This window comes from Eurosta solidaginis, chromosome 3, assembly GCF_040869045.1.
Source record: "Eurosta solidaginis isolate ZX-2024a chromosome 3, ASM4086904v1, whole genome shotgun sequence".
Classification (NCBI taxonomy): Eukaryota; Metazoa; Arthropoda; class Insecta; order Diptera; family Tephritidae; genus Eurosta; species Eurosta solidaginis.
The window spans coordinates 1,120,307-1,134,781 of NC_090321.1; the positions used below are offsets into that span (position 1 = coordinate 1,120,307).

The following is a 14,475-nucleotide window of genomic DNA, read 5'->3' on the forward strand; positions in this document are numbered from 1 at the left end:
TTAAAATACAAATAAATGTAATTAGTTAAACTAGCCAAGTTAGCCTAGGTAGATCTGCCGCAAAGCTCAAATTATCCTAATTTTTTTTCCCAATCGGGATGAATAATAACCACCCAAAAAGGTTGAAGCCGACAAACCTGATCAACTTGTCGACTTCAAACTTTTTTCGAAAAGGGGGATGGTGTAACAGCAGCCTTATGATCTTACCCTGTTTCCCACTTGGTGCAACCCTGTTGTCTATTGTGAATGGACAACAGGTGTTGAAACAAGTTGAAAACGGGGAGGTCGGCTCGTAATGAAAAGGCGGCCATCATTATTATTAATTTTGGCAGAGACTTGGCGTGTACGACAAATTTACAAAAAGAAAACTAAATCTAAGTCTACGTTAAATTAACTAAGTGCTACTACTTAAATATTAAAAATACTCTTATTCTACAGTAAACAAAACTATATCTAACCTAATTAAACCAAACTAGAACTAAGCATAAAATTCGTGTTTGATTGTTTTCTTGGTGTTTGAGTGGAGCGTGCGTGCATTAGCGTGCGCACAAAAACAATTTTTCTGAAGGAGTTCCATAAGGAACGCCACACCACTTACAAAAATTGTCTTCTAATTGAAAAACCTTGTTTCTAAAGTTTTGATGTTGCTTTGCACGGGGTGTGAACCCAGGGCATACGGTGTGGTGGCCAGAGCACGCTACCATCACACCACGGTGGCCGCCATCTGAACAGATAGCTGAATAAAAAATGAACAAATAATTGTTAAATAATATATACAGACAGTGATAATTTAACACAATTCTGCTGTGGTGAGTGGTGAATGTGACCTACTAGAATTTTGTAAAGGTTGTTTCACACTATTTTTCGCGCATGCCACATCTTATTCTTCAAAAATCTTTGCATATATGTACTACATAAATGTATAGCTAAATAACCAACTGTGAGACACAACTGGTCGATAAGGCAGTTCTTGAAATAATAAAAATAGACAAGGCAACCTAGAGTATAAAAGCAGCACAAGCTGAGGAATAATAAAGGGCCCATTAATGATGCTTAGCATAGACTTGACTTGGCTTGAGAACTGTCACTTACAGTTCTGTTAAATGAACATTGAATGTTACTGATTACTCAAAACTTATACCTATATGACACTACTTTATTTTCGTGTATTTTTTCTTGTATTTTATCTTCAATTTTTTGTTGCACTCCCTCACGGTTTCAGTACTGGTGTAAGTGTGTAAACTATTGTTACGAATATTAGCAAAACTGAGGAGTGCTGCCATCTCCAGGCCGATGCTAAGCAGTGACGTGAATTCACATCAATAATTCAATCATTATGTATCTACATAAACGAATCAATAATTGCGTCTACACATATGTACACATTCCGACGAGCAACATTTACATACAAGGCAGCGAGAGATGAGATGTCACAAACCGATGAATTTACTTATACGCTTATGTGTGTGCGGGAGACTGTAAACTACAAACACATGCATATATCTTATCTGAGTTGTCACAAGAGAGAGCAATAATTTGTGCACGTAGTTGTGGCTGGCGATTTTGTAGCCGAAACAACTAGTAACTTCTGGAAATCGAAGAGCCTAGAAGTATGCAGCGTAAACTATAAAAGCGGTGCAGGCAAGTAAGAAGTAATTCAGTTTGATTTGAATTGTCAAGCAGTTACTATCAGTTTGGTTATTAAGCTATTCGTTGCACAGTTTGAGTGTTATTGTGAAGTATTTTAATAAAGGCCATTTTTCCATTATTCAATATTGGAGTTATTTATTTAACAGTTTAGCGATACGATCCTAGCAAAAGGGCAAATAAGAGGATTTGCAGGAAATTCGTTACAATTGGTGTCAGAAGAGGAATTGTTGAATAAATTCCAGAGGACAGCAGGGACATGGCGAAGTTTAGTGAATTGAAGATCCAGCAACTAAAGAAGGAGTTGGAGAGCCGTGGATTGAATACAAGCGGCGTTAAACTTGAACTTCAGGCACGGCTACGAGAGGCAATGGAAGCAGAAGGAATTGATGTGGGAGAGTATGTCTTTCATCTTGATAGCGAGGAGACAACAAAAATTGAAGAGAAAAACGAAACATCGCAGACGGTTACCAGCACAGACTTGAACATGATTTTAGCTGCAATATCTGCTCAAACATCGACAGTGTCATCTCAACTGGAAGAGCAGAAGACATATATGGCATCACAACTAGAATCGCAAAAGACAGATATAACATCCAAGTTTGAAGCACAAGAAACGCGTATGGCAGAAATGTCGACACAGATTACATCAAAGATGGAGACACAACTGAAAGAACAAGAGGCACGCATAACAGTACAACTCGAAGCGCAAGAGGCGCGTATATCATCAAAACTCGAAGCACGTATGGACGAGAAAATAACGCAGTTTGAGGAAAAAATCGAAGCCGAGGTGGATGCTTTGAGAGGTCGTATACAAGAGTTGCAATTAAACCGCCCAGCTGTTTCAGCAAGCAATACAAAGGTAAAAACACCATCCTTTGACGGTTCTGTTCCTTTCCAGGTCTTTAAGCTACAGTTTGAGAAGACCGCAGCAGTGAACAACTGGAATGCGGAAGATAAAGTTGCTGCACTGTTCGTGGCATTGAAGGGGCCAGCAGCGGAAATTCTACAGACGATTCCCGAAGGAGAGCGGAACAATTTTGAAGCATTGATGGCTGCTGTAGAACGACGTTATGGAAGCGAACATAGAAAACAGATATTCCAAATTGAGTTGCAAAACCGCTACCAAAAAGCAAATGAGACATTGCAAGAGTTTGCTTCAGATGTTGAAAGGTTGGCTCATCTCGCAAATGCGGACGCACCCGTGGAATACACCGAGAGGGTAAAAATCCAGAGTTTTATAAATGGCATACGAGACGTGGAAACGAAGCGAGCTACATACGCAAACCCAAAACTGACATTTGCTGAAACGGTATCACATGCATTGACTCAGGAAACGGCCTCACTATTAAGTAAACCAGCATATAAGGCTCATCGTGTGGAAGTAGAAAGGCCAGAGTGGGTAGACGGAATATTGGAGGCGCTGAAAGGATCGCAAAAGCGGAGTGAAAAAGTTATCAAATGCTTAAAATGCGGGAAGTCCGGTCACATTGCACGTCATTGCGATCTTGGCCTTAATAGTTCCAACAATGTGGGTGAGCGTAAACGCAAAGCTGGAGGAGATGAGCAAGAGCGAGTAAGAGGTAGAGAGCTAGATCCAGCTATTGAATGCCCTGTGATATCTGTGTCGCAAATTGGTAGAAAATCGAGCAGTCTTACCGTCAGAGGGAATGTGGATGGCAACGAACGAATACTGACTGTAGATACGGGCGCATCTCATTCCTTGATCCGATCTGACTTGGTCAACAGGAGAGTAAAACCGTTACCTGGAGCAAAGTTGCGTACGGTCACTGGCGAGTATAACGAAGTTCAGGGAGAAGTGATATGTGAAGTATTGATTGGGAAGGTCATGGTTCTACACAAATTTGTTGTGGCGGAGATTGTTGATGAAGTTATATTGGGAGTGGATTTCTTGGTTGACCATGACATCAAGATCGATATGCAGAGAAGGGTGATGCGTTATGAGAACCAAGATGTGCCACTTAACTTTAGTTTGGAACAAGGGTTCAGCAGTAATCGGGTACTGGTGGAGAATACTCAACGAAGGCCACGAAATTCAAAGGTAAAGGTTGATAGATCGAATGGGCCAAATAAATCAAAATCAAAAGTACCTGCGAGAGAAACACTGGCATTAACAAAACCTAAAAGACGCAGGAAAACGAAGCAACGAATTTCCGAGAAAGAATGCGAGGGTAGTTTCAAGCCGGAGCGCACTACTGTTGTAAAATGTGGGAACGATACTGATTATGCAAAGGAAATCCGTCCAGCGCCAGCTCTGCGAAGTAATTCTTCATTGGCCAAGAAACAGATTGCGAGGAAACGATCCAGAATAATGAGTAGTAAGATGGAACACAGGTACGACAGGGAAAATAATTCGGAAGGTTTCCGGAATGGAGATTTGGTACTGTTAAACAACCCTCACCGGCGGAAAGGTGTTCCAGCCCAATTTCGGTGCAGTTGGGAAGGCCCGCACAAAGTTGTGAAGAAGATCAGTGATACCATCTACCGCATACAAACTACTGGGAAACCACGGATTAGAAGGGTGGTACATTTGGAGATGCTAGCGGCGTTTAGATTGGGAGATTTGTCTGATCGGGACGATCAGACTTAGGTGGAGGGCAGTGTTACGAATATTAGCAAAACTGAGGAGTGCTGCCATCTCCAGGCCGATGCTAAGCAGTGACGTGAATTCACATCAATATTTCAATCATTATGTATCTACATAAACGAATCAATAATTGCGTCTACACATATGTACACATTCCGACGAGCAACATTTACATACAAGGCAGCGAGAGATGAGATGTCACACACCGATGAATTTACTTATACGCTTATGTGTGTGCGGGAGACTGTAAACTACAAACACATGCATATATCTTATCTGAGTTGTCACAAGAGAGAGCAATAATTTGTGCACGTAGTTGTGGCTGGCGATTTTGTAGCCGAAACAACTAGTAACTTCTGGAAATCGAAGAGCCTAGAAGTATGCAGCGTAAACTATAAAAGCGGTGCAGGCAAGTAAGAAGTAATTCAGTTTGATTTGAATTGTCAAGCAGTTACTATCAGTTTGGTTATTAAGCTATTCGTTGCACAGTTTGAGTGTTATTGTGAAGTATTTTAATAAAGGCCATTTTTCCATTATTCAATATTGGAGTTATTTATTCAACAGTTTAGCGATACGATCCTAGCAAAAGGGCAAATAAGAGGATTTGCAGGAAATTCGTTACACTATATTTCAAAAAACTAACGAAATACAAGGAAATTACAATCTAGTTCATTAAAAACAAACGAGCCAGTTTGTATTTTGATAAGTTTTTTTGACATTCGGCCGGTTTTTCTTTATTTTTTTCTGACACATGAAAATTTGGTTTTTAGTTTGAAAATTTGGTGCATAAAAACACAACTAAAATAAACTTTCTTGTGAAAAAGTGAACCACTAGAGACCGAAACAATTTTCGCGTGTTATTTGCATTGTTTTTATTGTTAAAAGTGTTAATGTAAAAATAAAATGTAAAACATAAACAAAAACATGTCAAACTCACTAATTTTGGGGGAATAGTGGTCTCAATTTTTTATGATAGAAATCGTTTTTGTGTTTTGAAGTTCCGATAAAGTTTAATCAGTTTTTTTAGCTTGGAATCCAAGCAAAAATAAAGTAGTGTCATATATGCTTTAGCAACACTTAACTTGACTTCGAAGTCTGTTGAATTTTGATTTTCTGTGTAAGTTCTAAGTGACGTTTACATTTTGAGATGCCATTTGTTTCTTTCCATTTCATTTTGACATTTTGTCATACAAATTGACATTTATTTCAAAATAAATTTCAACGCTGATTATGATACCAGATTGTATGCGCCAAGTGGAGTGTAATCGTGGCTAAGTTGCCAAGTTTACGCCAAGTCAAGTCAAGTCTATGCTAAGTATCAGTAATGGGTGCTTAAGTCAGTTTGACGTGAGTACCCTACAAAAATCGTTGGACCATGTGGTCCACTGGAGTACTTACCCTTCTACTCCACTGTAATGCAGTGATGGACCAACTCATGTTTCTACACGAACATGTTGTAAGCCGATCATTGCTCATTTTTAACCATTGTAATCACCACACGATGTTTATTGGACTGTGGGTACTCCATGGATTACTCTGATGTAATGCGGAGCTGGAGTATATGGTCCGGTCCTAGGACACCGCAATGTTAATTGGACCATATTTTTTGTATGAATTGTGGTTAATTTTGGAGCACTCGCTTGGTCCATAGCGAGTACTCCATACATGCATGCATGGAGTACTCGCGATTTTTGCAGGGTACCCTTCAAAAAACGCGAGTAATCTATAAATAGTGTAAGGAATACTCCTTTTGGAGTATAGGACTGCTCCAAATCTAATCTGTATTCATACAAAAAATGTACTCCAATTAACATTGCGATGTCCTAGGAGAGGAGTAGGTGATCCCTCCCACTCTCGCTTTATTTGTGAGTATTCCATAGAGTACATACGTGAGAGTACTTTCCAAAGTACTTTCACTGTAGTACCCCATGGAGCACCCACAGAGGATCATATGCCAAAGTACTAAAGAGGAATTGTGTCGGCAAGAATTATCGAAGTGAATTTAATTTAAAATGAAAGTAAATGAAGAGGGGCAATACAACTTTTATATTTTATACTACGAATATTCTTATGTTATTTAGCATTTGCCTGAATAAAGAAACTAATATTTCTCTATACATACTATAGTATGTATACATAAAACCAGTGCGCAGTTGCATATTATCAGAGTTGCCATAGTAAAATTTTATTATCAGTTATTTGTATGTAATATTTTACTTTTGGCAACTCTGTTCGATCGTCATCGTGTCGTGATCACGGTCGTTAAAAAACGAGCAATGATCGGCTGATGGTGGTCCGCAAACGCATTGCAAAGGAGTATTGTTAGAGTACATGAAGAAAATGGAACACGTAATCCAACAATTTTTGCAGGGTAGTTTACTACTACAGTAGTGTTGTAAATAAAAAACAGTTTGCTGTACTGTATGTTTGAGTTATTTGTTCGACAGTTTGCCGATTCGAACGATAACAAAAGGGCAGAATTATCGCGAGTTTCCTAAAATTAATTACAATATAAGTACTAGGAGGACTTATTAAACTTTATAAATGTCTTATAATAAATTGTGTAAACGGTTTAAATTGAAAAATCATTTACACCAGACTTTGGCAAATAGTGTTCGCACTCAATCCACACGTATTCTTATTCACCCTTATCGCGAGTTTTATTTTCACCCGAAAATATTGACAGTTTTTGTTCACCTATCGCAGAGGGTGGCGAAACAATTTTTCGTGTTCGAAAAAGATTTCACCTTATCGGTAACTCTTTGTTAGGGCGAAATGAATAGCGGGGAAGCCCAAATTTATTCACTTATATTTTACAGGCGAACGAGAGGAAAACAAAATGTAAGTAATTTTTGGTTTTGAAATTTGATATTCTTATAATTATATGTACTTTTATTATTAGGAGTACGTCAATAAATAATGCACAATCGGAAATGCTGCTTGACAAGATGATCGGGAGGAAGTGCCGGACTTTTGGAAGCAGCTTACTTTATGTTTAAATACTGTTTAACGCATTGACGCAAATGGATTTGAATTCAATTCTAATTCATTTATTGAATTTAATACTTAAAATTAACAATTGGAATTTCAAGGTTGATATTTCAGATAGCAAATATGATACTTTAAAGATAAATAATTCCACAATGGAAAGAGAATTTGATGAAATTTGAATAGTTACGTAAAGGAAGATAATTCGGGATTTAATCCGTCTTGCGACCGCGCAAGGGCTAGGTGGGATTAGAGAACCAATCACGATAGTATGATGGTGACCGCGCAATGGTTAGATGGGGTTAGGGGGTTAATGCAGCGCAAGTGCTACCTCGGATGATTTTATATTTAAAGATATAACTTACGGTTGTGGGTGAATACTTCCTTTTCTTTTTTCCTGGAGTTGGCTGTGGCGTAGGTGATGATGTTCGTACTCGCTCCGTAATTGATGATCCGATGAAAATTTGATAAAAGTAGATGATATTAGTTGATATGTGTTTAGTGTTCCCCGTAAACGAGAGAGCGAGTTAATGCATTGCACTTGTATTTATAGAATAGATTAGTGATGGAAAGCAATTCCAACACTGTTGACTGGAAGCACTGGATGGCAACTCCAGGCTTCTCTATCGACAGGGTTGTATGAACGCAAGTCATAACTAGTGAAGTGAACGCAAGTCACTTGGAGAAGTGATCGCAAGTCACAGGTGGGATTAGGTGACAAAAGGTCAATTAAGGACAGGAATATCATTTGCTATTTAAGTGAGCACAACTCTCTTAAACATGGCGGCCGCCTTGCACTTGTGCAAGACTAAACCGTTGAATAATATCTACAGGTTGAAAGTTAAAGATAATCTGATAGGTACGTATAATTCGGAAGTGTGATTGTTGTAGTTTGTACAACTTTGAAGAAATCGATGTTTGAATGATGAATTTCTGATGGCTGAATTTCCATCCCAGCCGATATGATTTTGTGGATGATGATAATTGATTCCCGAAAATAGTTTCTGTAATTAAAGTCACTTTTAGTAATCTTCAAAGACATATTGTTAGGATGATTAATGATGCAGAAATAGAAATGACAGCAGAACCGAGAAAGAACTGGTATGCTGGCATCCTGATACGATGCCGCTTCTGATAGATAGATTTTAGTACGATGTTGTTGAACTCAACAATGAGTTTCGTTAGCTGCGTTATATCCCGATTATTTACTTCCGGGTCTGCGCCACAGCTCGATGATGGATAGTTTTCGAAAGTGGACTGTATATGATAAGATTTTATTTAGAGATCAAACGGGATTTTTATCGTACTTCTCGCAAGAGGCTTGACAAAACCAAAATGAAAAAAATGTTGAAAAGATATTTCTCGTCCAAGTTGAGACACGCTGGACTCCGAAGGAACTGGAGTGTTGATTCATGTGAGGCCCGTGGTCTGTAGTTGGGAGATTTGGGGATTCCAATATTTTGTATGTTTGTAGAAATAACGTTAGATAAATGTATTCTCCATATGTTTGGAGGATTTTTCACTCGGGAGAGTAAAATTGTTTTTGAGATGGGAAGATTATATAAATGTTTGATACTGTGAGCCATTAGAAAAACTCCACACAGTTCCAATATATATATGCACAGTTCCAGCATGTATGTGTCGACTATATGCGATATTTCAAAATTAGTTTTTGAGAAGCCATGATGTGAAATGGATGAAAAACCATTGTGGGAAAGGGAAATGAAATATATTAGCAATATAATAGAAGTGGTGCCCTTGGCTATAGATTGCAACTTTTCGCTAATAAATGTTGTTTTTTCTCTAGGGGTAGAGAGTATAAATTTCTTGCTTTTTGTTGGAACATTTGCCTAAATTTCAGACTTTTTGGAAGACGATGGGTCTGATAGAGGTTAGATAGAGGATGGGATGTCTGGTATGCAGAGAGGATTCGGTTCGCAATAGGTTGGTGGTATTTGTAGAAAGTGTGATTGGTAGCCTTTGATCCGGGCTTTCTCGTTGTTGTTGTAGCGATAAGGTTGCTCCCCGAAGGCTTTGGGGAGTGTTATCGATGTAATGGTCCTTTGCCGGATACAGATCCGGTACGCTTCGGTACCACAGCACCATTAAGGTGCTAGCCCGACCATCTCGGGAACAATTTATGTGGCCACATTAAACCTTCAGGCCTCCTCCCCCACCCCAGGTTCCATGAGGAGCTTGGGGTCGCCAGAGCCTCGTTTATTAGTGAAACAGGATTTGTCGCGGATAGGTGAGGTTGACAATTGGGTTTGGAGAAGCTATATATTACGCTAGCAACCTGAAGGGTTGCGCTACACAGCCCTTTGAATCTGGTATTTTAGTCGCCTCTTACGACAGGCATACCTACCGCGGGAATATTCTGACCCCCTAACCCGCTGGCGCTTCCCAAGGCAGTCGGTTCTATGTACCGGAGCGACTCGGGATTTTTCCCGACCAAGGACTGTCATTTCAGTGTAACCCCATTTAATTTGTTGCGTCCCTCCCACAAATTGTCATCCTCCCAGCAGCTCCTTGCAGCGGGACTGCTCCATATTTTCTTGCTCCGGGAAGGTATCGAATCCAATCCGGGTCCGTCTCCTGACCCCGGTCCTGAGAAATGGTTTTGCTGCATCTGCCGGAAAAGAATCTTTTTAGGACGGTCAAACTCTGTTCAGTGTGTCTCGTGTAAGGGATGGTTGCATCGGACAGGTTGTTCTGGGCTTGATCCCTAAACCCGACGTCCACGTAACTTTTATAAATCTTTTGTGGCTCCTTGCTGCTCACGCCCAAGGGCGTCCCGTAGTCTACGCCTAAGCGTATCCCCACTGCCTTCCAGCAGCTTCGCTGCTCAGCAAGCCACAACAAGTACCCGCTGCTGCTCGCGCCCCACGGCGCCAACAACTCAAACAGCTGATACCACTCATAACTACTACCTTCGTAGTAGAGCTGGTAGCAATGCTGAGCATCAGCCCCTGCCCCCGTCTTCTTCTCCCCCCCTCTTTTCTGGCAGCAATCGTGCAGGTCAGGGAAACAGACTCTTAGTCCCTGCCTCCGTTTGCACCGTCTGCCAGCACAGAATATATAGGTTTGCGACATCCGCTCAATGCAGCTCCTGCCTTGGGTGGTGCCACTTTCCTAGATGTTCTGGTCTCCGCGACGGCAACCCCTCGACGGGTTTCATCGCGCCATGTTGCCAGGTCGCAAACCCAAATCATCCGGGTACCCCAATGCTTGCCCAAGGGCGCCCAGTCCCAAGGCCACAACAGCAATTGCGTCCTGGCCTTCCACAACCTGGGCGTAGTCACCCGTCACTTACCCCTAGAGTGGCGGCGTCACCCCTCATGCACTTCAGAATTCTGCAGTTCAACTGTAATGGACTAACTGGGAAGATTACGGAGATAGTCGATTTCATGAAGCGGCACAACATCCGCATTGCTTCGATTCAAGAGACTAAACTCACAGCAAGATATGCATTGCAGACCTGCTCTGGTTATAATGTCCACAGGAAAGACCGCGAGAGCGGAAATGGAGGCGGCCTCGCGTTTATTATACACCACTCTGTGCAATATTATATATTTGATCCTGGCATCGACCGCAGGGACAATGTCTTAGAACGTCAAGGCCTATCTGTCCGGTCAGGCGATGCAAATCTAGAAATCATCAACATCTACATCCCTCCTGTCACCTGTTGCCCCAGTGGATACCGCCCTAATATCGAGGCCTTACTCACTGGCAACAATCGCATTATCTTAGGCGATTTCAATGCCCATCACGACCTATGGCATTCAAACTTGTGGGCGGACAGTAGGGGTGAGATGTTGGCGGATCAAATAGACGAAACGACGTTCTGCACAATAAACGGAGACGCCCCCACACGTATGGTAGGAAGCTGTCATAGCTCGCCAGATATCTCAATCGTGAGCGCAGAACTCGTAAACTGCGTCAACTGGCAGCCGATGGTAACATTGGCATCCGACCACCTGCCCATACTTATTTCGTTCGAGCGTACCGCCGACTTCATCGTCACCGAAAAACGCACTTTCATAAACTTCAAAAAAGGAAAGTGGGAAGAATATAAATCTGCAACAGACAGCAGCTTTGCTGCCCTCCCTATCCCGACTGATGCCCGCCAAGGGGAGCGTGCCTTCCGTAAGGTCATTGAATCCGTCTCGGCACATTTCATTCCCGCCGGGAGAATTCCCGAAATCCGGCCCCACTTCCCGGCGGAGGCCGCGAGCTTAGCGAGGGAACGCGACCTTATAAGACAGCTTGATCCAGGCGACCCCCAAATAAGGGATATAAACCAACGCATCAGATTGCTTGTGGACGAACACAAGCGGGCGAAATGGGAAGAGCACCTAAGAGGTTGTAACCTCTACCGGTGTAGGTAAACTTTGGTCCACCGTAAAGTCCCTATCGAATCCGACTAAGCACAAAGACAAAGTTTCCATCGCCTTTGGCGATAAGGTGCTGTCGGATGCGAAAAAATGCGCGAGCGCTTTCTGCCGACAATATATAATGCATCCTACGGTCGACAAAGATAGACGGAGAGCCAATAGACACGCACATAAACACAAACTCAGCGCGCCACCAATTACCATCACCGCTAGAGAGGTTGAGGACGCCATTGGTCGCGCTAAACCATCCAAAGCATTGGGCCCAGACGGCATAGCCATGCCGATGCTTAAAAACCTAGGGAAAGAGGGTTTCAAATATTTAGCGCATGTCTTCAACCTGTCTCTTTCCACCTTTGTCATACCCGAGAAATGGAAAATGGCCAAGGTGGTCTCGCTACTAAAGCCTGGGAAACCAGCTAACGTAGGTGAGTCATATCGTCCGATATCTCTCCTATCGCCAGTGGCAAAGACGCTTGAAGCCATTTTGCTCCCTTATTTCCAAGCACATTTGCAGCTAGCCCCTCATCAGCATGGCTTCAGAAAACTCCATAGAACTACCTCCGCGCTAAATGTCATTAGCACCCAGATAAATTGCGGTTTGAATCAATATCCCCACCATAGAACAGTACTCGTAGCGTTAGACCTATCAAAAGCTTTTGATACGGTCAACCATGGCTCGTTACTGCAAGACCTGGAAGGGTCTACCCTTCCCCCATGTCTTAAAAGGTGGACCGCAAATTATCTGGGTGGTCGGCAGGCATCGGTGCAATTCAGAAACGAAACATTAAAACAAAGGAGAATTAAACAAGGGGTACCACAGGGTGGTGTCCTATCCCCGCTTTTGTTTAATTTCTACATATCTAAGCTACCTTCACCACCGGAAGGAGTCACAAGCGTTTCCTACGCCGATGACTGCACAATAATGGCCACAGGCCCAGGCCCAGAGATCGATGAGCTATGCAATAAAATAAACGGCTATCTCCCTGATCTCTCCAGTTTTTTCGCCTCGCGAAACCTGGCATTGTCACCGACTAAATCTTCCGCGACCTTATTTACAACATGGACGCCCCAAATGTCGACCATATTGAACATCCACGTCGATGGCACTACGCTACCGACTGTCCTACACCCCAAAATCTTGGGTGTGACGTTTGATCAGGATCTACATTTTGGTGCGCACGCAACCGCAATTGTTCCAAGAATTCAGAGCCGTAATAAAATCCTCAAATCCCTTGCTGGCAGTACCTGGGGAAAAGATAAAGAAACGCTCTTGACCACATACAAAGCAATTAGCCAGCCGATTACGTGCTACGCGTCACCCATATGGTCGCCAAGCCTAAAAACCAATTGTTCCAAGAATTCAGAGCCGTAATAAAATCCTCAAATCCCTTGCTGGCAGTACCTGGGGAAAAGATAAAGAAACGCTCTTGACCACATACAAAGCAATTAGCCAGCCGATTACGTGCTACGCGTCACCCATATGGTCGCCAAGCCTAAAAACCACCCACTGGAAGAAACTACAGGCCTGCCAAAATACTGCTCTCAGAATCGCCACGGGCTGTCTTCTTATGTCCCCAGAACACCATCTGCATAATGAGGCGAGAATACTCCCCATCAGGGAGAGAAATGAGATGCTGACCAAACAGTTTCTGTTGAATACCCAGAAACCTGGGCATCCCAACAGACATCTGATTGACGAACCAGCACCGCCTAGGGGCCTAAGGAGTCATCTCCGTAAGCATTTTGAGGAAATACGGCACCTGAAAACCCAGCCGTATGAAGCGAAAAAACACAAGCAGGTCCTTGGTGAACTCCATAGACATGCGTCGGACCTTTATGTCGGGAATTGCCCGGTGAATCCAGTACTTGAAGAAAAATATCCAGAACTCGCAGAAGAGGAACGCATACTCCCCAGGGAAACGCGTGTCACTCTTGCTCAACTTCGTTCTGGATACTGTAACAGGTTAAACTCTTACCTATCCAGAATCAACCCCGACATACAAAATGTATGCCCCGCTTGCAATGTGTCCCCACATGACACCAACCATCTCTTTAATTGTAATGTGGAACCAACGCCTCTAACACCCCTTTCCTTATGGTCCACCCCTGTTGAAACGGCAAGTTTCCTTGGACTCCCGTTAGAGGATATTGATGACAATTTGTGATCGGTCGCGGCTATAAGGTGGGGCGAGCATTGCTACAACAACAACAACAACAACACTGAGAAGTTTTCTTTATAGGTAGGTAGTTTTAAACGGTGTTGTATTTTTAGCGTGTGTTCGATGCTCACTAGGGCTGTGGGAAGGAGTGTTTTCTCGTTGTTGGTGGAGAAATTAGCCTGAACTTCGGAGTCAGGTTTTTGGGAGAAGGAGACTCTTCCCAACTGCACTCGGTTAGATTGAAGATTGGATGCCTGGACTCTTGGGAAGATTCGGTGTGTAATAGATTGGTTGCCTTTTTTGCGGCGTAGCCTTTGATTCGGGCTGGTTGGTTAAGGGAAGGTGTAACATGGTGTGATGGTTTTTCTTACAGTGCAGACATCGGAAGGCACTGGAACAGTTGGTAGATGAATGGTTGTAAGCGAAGAAATTCGTGCAAAACCGGATATCCTTCACAAATTTGGTACGCTCTGGTATGCTTAGTTTTCGGAATTCGGGGCAAGATTTCAAGGGATGACTGTCGTTGCATAATCTACAAGTGAACGCAAGTTTTTCTTGAGAGTGATAGGATTAAATTTTAGGCGAGGGTTTCGATGGGAACGAAGTGCGTGATTTAGTGCCTTTATATTCCTGTAGGCGTTCAACCACTTCGTAACGCTTGGCCAGAAACTGGTTCATC

The 14,475-nt window shown here is 42.5% G+C and overlaps 1 long non-coding RNA gene across 2 annotated transcripts in view; it reads right to left on the reverse strand.

Annotated features, from left to right (window-relative positions):
* LOC137243064 (uncharacterized) overlaps positions 1–14,475 on the reverse strand; it is a 34,497-nt gene that overhangs the window by 17,921 nt on the left and 2,101 nt on the right. Inside the window, exon 1 of one of the 2 annotated variants that reach the window (XR_010950439.1) lies at positions 7,609–8,758. The exons of the other annotated variant lie outside the window; for it this stretch is intronic. This is a non-coding gene — a long non-coding RNA (uncharacterized lncRNA). Of the gene's footprint in view, positions 1–7,608; positions 8,759–14,475 lie in introns of those variants that run through there. 2 annotated transcript variants of the gene reach the window in all.